Raw genomic sequence first — 5,234 nt, 5'->3', positions numbered from 1 at the left:
AGTGCTCCTTGATTTAGTACGTGTGTTTTACTTTATTTCCATGTTTATGTCTGTGCCGTGGTTACACCGGTGACACTCGTTTCCCCTGGCCAGTCTAAAACATACGGCTGCGCCAAATGTTTACGTCATGCTTACTCGCTGGATGACTTTACGGCCACGTAAATTGATACGTTGCATACATATCAAGCAACCGATTTCACAGGTCTTGTTTGTAATGTAACAGCGTGTATATTGGACAAACTAATATGCGTCTCCGCTTATAGCTGTAATGGATATATTATAACTCACAAGGCAATGCCGTTACTTAGATTCGTCAACCATGGCATGACTTAATGGACCTATTATTCCGTTTAAGGTAAAATGTTTGGTTAAACACGAATGTTGTATGTAAATAAGCTATGTGGTCTCCCACACACCGGAATCGAACCCGGGCGCCGCGGGCGGTGAGAGCCGGCCGAGATCCTAACCACCTAAGACCATATGGGAGCAAGCTTCTTGTATCCCAGCAAAGATTTTCGTTGGTGTTTTCTTCTGTCAGCGGAAATCGTATTCGTAAGTAAATGTTTTTGGTAAACCAAATTAAATGTATCAGTTGCGCAGACCCGGGAATGGCAAGACACGGGCCGCGGTGGCGTGAGGAGGCCGCAATCCGTACACCGCATGCAGCTAGACTAATGGGAGAGCGTGGACATATAGTGTTAGTGACGTATTGTCTGTTATGGCCTATGTAAATGCATCTACATGTAAAGGGCCCTATAGTTCTAACATTATGTTCGCCATATCACTCATCTCCTTTGACTTGGATGCAATCGTGGTGGGCTTATTCAGGTTTTTCTGAGGGAAAATTCGCAAAGGAGGGAATGGCGCAGTTGGAAAAAAAACCGCATCATGATGGAGTTCAGAATACAGGATGCTAATTGATATACTTATAGTTATTACGAGTATAGTAGATACAGGATGTACTTATCGTAAGGATACAGGAACATTTCACAACAGCGATGTTCAAGATTCTGTCGAGCCGAACGACGCGGCGTGCGCTACTGCTGCACTCTGTACTGTATGAAGGAAACCCTGTCTACTTGCCGCGTCCCCTGAAGATTGTGCCTGGTTGTTAGCAGTGTTTGACCTAGGTATCGGAGTAAAAACATTCGCAGTATGGTATTATATTCTGCCGGGTTGGGCGTGGCGGGCCCTTGCTGTCTCCCATTGCTTGCGCGTGTAAATTTTTGTCTTATTACGTATCTGACGGAATCGGCTAGGGCGGCGTCTTATTGACGCGGTCCGGACTCAGATTATGGGTTCGTGTCATCGTTCAGGGCGCCTCTAGCAGGGCGATTAGCGTATCTTACTGCTTTTTTTTTTATAAGTTTTATTTGATTCATCTGGTATCTGGCGCGCTGATTGGATCCTGAAGGGGGTTTCTGTCGGTTCTTATGTCTGCTGTCTTGGTCAGGTGCTTTCCGAGACCATAGACGCGATTAAAGCTTGTGTGCGGGCTGGGCTTAGTCTTGCGCTCGCTGGGGGTTCGGTGCGGACGCTTACTTTCCAGCTCCCCGTGCTGTGTCTTGGTCGTGGCGGGGTAATCTGTCCTCGTGGGGACCGAATGTGAAGTTATTGCTTAGGTAGGAGTTGAGAAACTACCGCGCCTCCAAGTCGAGGGCTCGTAGCGTCCACGTGAATCATTGGTCATAGCGGTTAGGAAATCGCTTTTATGTCCATCAGCAGTAGAGTGTGCAGGTGTGTTAGGATTGGGTGAGACACGTTATCGCGTTCACAGGCATACGGTCAGAGGACCTCGAGCACAGGCGCTGCGAATGCCGTATAACGGAGGTATACATCCCATACTTAAAGCTTTGTGGAGCATATGTCTTGCTGGCTTATCATGAATGTTGTGACTGAGAAACGCAAGTAGGTGATAAGCGTGGGTGAGCTGTAAGTGAGACAGAACTATGTAAGGGATTGCCAGAGCAACGCGGGCGATCGACAGACCCGAAGCGGGGACCTGAGCGGGCGGGTGAGAGACGGATGAGCGCAAGAGATGAGAGGAGAGAAGCACACTAGGAGACGACATTGGCGGAATGAGGCTCCTTGAAAGTCGTGGTTGTTGGTCTCGCTCCATATCGTTCTGGTGTGTCATGTGCTGCAAGCCGGAGGCTTCTTGGCAGGAGCTGTTTCGGCGATACTTATATTGTCATCTGATCCGAGCTAGATAGGTCGAATAGTTCTTGTTTTTTTAACTTGTATATTTGTTATATAAGATCGGTTAGTGACATTAGCTCGCTAATGAGCGGATCTAGTGTCCGCGCGGATTGATTCGCCTATATCGCCTTTTGCATCGTGCGTGCAGGTGTCGTTTAGTCGGATGTGTCTGTTTATCTTAGTGGCCGTGCCCACCTCGACGGGGAATTTCGAGAGACTCCCTCGCGCGTCAGCATGGCGGTTCGTAGGTTGAGCGCAGAGCGACTAACACTAGGACCGAGTACTGAGGGAGCCAAACATAGATTGCTCAGTGTAGGTACACCAAAGCCAAAAGGAACTAGTTTGTTAAAGAGCAGAGTTTTACTCTAGGCTTCTAGGGTGTATTTTTAAGGCTAATTCGTGGGGTATAATTACGCGCTACATAGTAAACGTTTCATGGTTTCAATCTACGTTAGAATAGTTATTATGTAAAATTGTGTTTAAAAATAACGCTCGTTGATTCATACACGGGGGTGGCGCGCACTCGACCCAAGCGCCGCGCGATCCTGATACGGGCGCAAAACCCACTGTTCCGAGGCCTAAGGAGACATTCACCAGGAGCCGGCGAGGTGTTTCAGCTTACTTTTTCCATTTACAAGCAAACGGAGTTGTCAGTATCTGTTAACGGAACATACGTAGTTTCAGTTTATAATATGGATAGCATTTGCCTAAAATGGATTAGTCGCTTCGTGTTAAATAGCGAATTTAGGTATGAAGTATCAATTGCACTTTGTCGATTGCTTGGTCTGTGACCTCTGGCAAATAAAATGTCAAATACGCAGACGTTTTTCGGCGGGCTCGCAGGCACGACGTCGCGGTGTCATGACGCGCTTCAATATTTCGTGTGAGCGGTCGATGTCGTAAATCAAGTATAACAAGTAAGATGAGGTATTGGCTACTTAAATAAGGGTGGGTGATAGACGCAGATTTGTCGTATACATTATACAGTTGTATGTAGACGTAAAATAGCCTACGAAGGCTAGCTGTCCCTTTACATTTGTGAGCCTCACGTTGAACGATACGCTCAAGCTGCACTATTCGGCTAATGCGGTGCTCGGCAGAAAGATTGCTAGGAGTGGCGTTACGCACAAACTAGACCACTCGTCCAATCATAGCCGTAGTTAGGTCATGGCGTCGGCCACAACCGCATTTTGGGGAAGCAATGTTCACACTGAAGGTTCCGGATGTTGCTGTATCTGGCTACTGATAGAAAGCTGATGTGCTGTGGTGCTGTAGCGCTCAGGGCTTATGTTCTGCTGTAATGCTCGAATCGGTGCCAGTCGTTAGCCCGACCTGGTTTTCTTCAGGTTCCCCAAGAATACGGAAAGGTGGGAAACGATTCTGTGTTTGTCGAATCCATCGTGAGAAGAGTTTGTGCCATCTTTGTTGATACATGGTAGCTACCAGTGAGCAGTGTAGTGTTTGATGCACGAGGGCGGCGATGTTAAATTTGACAACGACGGTGCGCCACTGTGCCTCTTATGTATAAGAAACCCTGTCTATTGCCGGTGCCTGGCAGATGTGCTGTTACATTGACTAGGAAGAAAAAACATGGTATGTGGGGGGCCTCGTTATGTTATTACAGAATCTTTGTTATTACAGAATTGAGTAGGCAGAGAAAAGCTTTTAAAATATGACATGGTAATTCCAGCTGAGCTCCAGACATCTGAAGTAAATCGAAGAATTAAGTGAAGTAGGAGTGAAACTGACATCAAGAGGCTGTAATCATGCAAGCTGTTAGGAACTCTTATGCCATCACAGAGAATCATGCAGTTATAGTGAACGTTAGGCTCAGATTAGGTAACGTGTCTATAACGAGTATTCCATATTAAAGTTTTGTGGAGATATAGTCTGTGGCATATGAATGTTTACTGAAACCATTGCTATAACTATAAGCTTTGATGTAATGAAAACTATTAGTTCCCACACCGGGAATCGAACCCGGGCCGCGGCGGTGAGAGCGCCGAATCCTAACCACTAGACCATATGGGAGTAACTGATTCTATGTTCACGAAGCAAAACTGTTTGTTTAATTTTTTTAAAGTAGAAACATTGCAAAACTAAGATTCGTACATGTAAAACTATGTTCCCACACCGGGAATCGAACCCGGGCCGCGGCGGTGAGAGCGCCGAATCCTAACCACTAGACCATATGGGACCATCTTCTTGTATCTGAAGCAAAGGTTTCCGTTTCTCCGTAGGAAATCGTATTTAAAAAAATAAATATTTTGTTAAACACATGTAAAACTGCAGTTCTCACACCGGGAATCGAACCCGGGCCGCGGCGGTGAGAGCGCCGAATCCTAACCACTAGACCATATGGGAGCAACTGATTCTATATGTTCACAAAGCAAAACTGTTTGTTTAATTTTTTTTAAGTAGAAACATTGCAAAACTAAGATTCGTACATGTAAAACTATGTTCCCACACCGGGAATTGAACCTGGGCCGCGGCGGTGAGAGCGCCGAATCCTAACCACTAGACCATATGGGACCATCTTCTTGTATCTGAAGCAAAGGTTTCTGTTTCTCCGTAGGAAATCGTATTTAAAAAAATAAATATTTTGTTAAACACAGAGAGCGCCGAATCCTAACCACTAGACCATATGGGAGCGGCTCAATCTCTGATAGATCGCCTTGCCCTAGCGATGTTGCTGTATATCATCCTCTGATTGGTTGGAACCTGGGTTCGTCCAGTGCTTGTGTGATGTTCTACAGATTGTTACATTGACCAGGCAGAAAAAATAAGTATAACATGGTAGCGCTATCTATTGGAGGATACAGAAGTAAACAGGAAAAGTTCATTAATAGTCATACTGATAGTATGCACTGTAATCATATTATTACAATATCTCATGTTGCCACTGGAAGACCCTAATATAGTGGTCCAGATGAGGTGCAGGTATGGTTATTAATATTATAATCAATAGCCTAGGCTGCATTTGTTATATATGTGGCTGTGGCCACTTGCATATATATGTTTAATGAATTAAACCA

The 5,234-nt window shown here is 45.5% G+C and overlaps 4 non-coding genes across 4 annotated transcripts; all 4 read right to left on the bottom strand.

Moving 5' to 3' along the window:
• Window positions 1-4,158: 4,158 nt before the first annotated feature.
• Trnae-cuc lies at window positions 4,159-4,230 on the bottom strand. The gene has a single exon. It is a non-coding gene; the product is annotated as a tRNA-Glu (tRNA).
• A 94-nt stretch (window positions 4,231-4,324) lies between these two features.
• Window positions 4,325-4,396, bottom strand: Trnae-cuc. Its single transcript has one exon. It is a non-coding gene; the product is annotated as a tRNA-Glu (tRNA).
• A 95-nt stretch (window positions 4,397-4,491) lies between these two features.
• Trnae-cuc lies at window positions 4,492-4,563 on the bottom strand. Its single transcript has one exon. It is a non-coding gene; the product is annotated as a tRNA-Glu (tRNA).
• A 96-nt stretch (window positions 4,564-4,659) lies between these two features.
• Trnae-cuc lies at window positions 4,660-4,731 on the bottom strand. Its single transcript has one exon. It is a non-coding gene; the product is annotated as a tRNA-Glu (tRNA).
• Window positions 4,732-5,234: the final 503 nt, after the last annotated feature.

Source organism: Priapulus caudatus, unplaced genomic scaffold, assembly GCF_000485595.1.
Source record: "Priapulus caudatus unplaced genomic scaffold, Priapulus_caudatus-5.0.1 Scaffold52, whole genome shotgun sequence".
In the NCBI taxonomy this organism is placed as follows: domain Eukaryota; kingdom Metazoa; phylum Priapulida; class Priapulimorpha; order Priapulimorphida; family Priapulidae; genus Priapulus; species Priapulus caudatus.
This window is presented reverse-complemented; position numbering and strand designations above follow the sequence as displayed.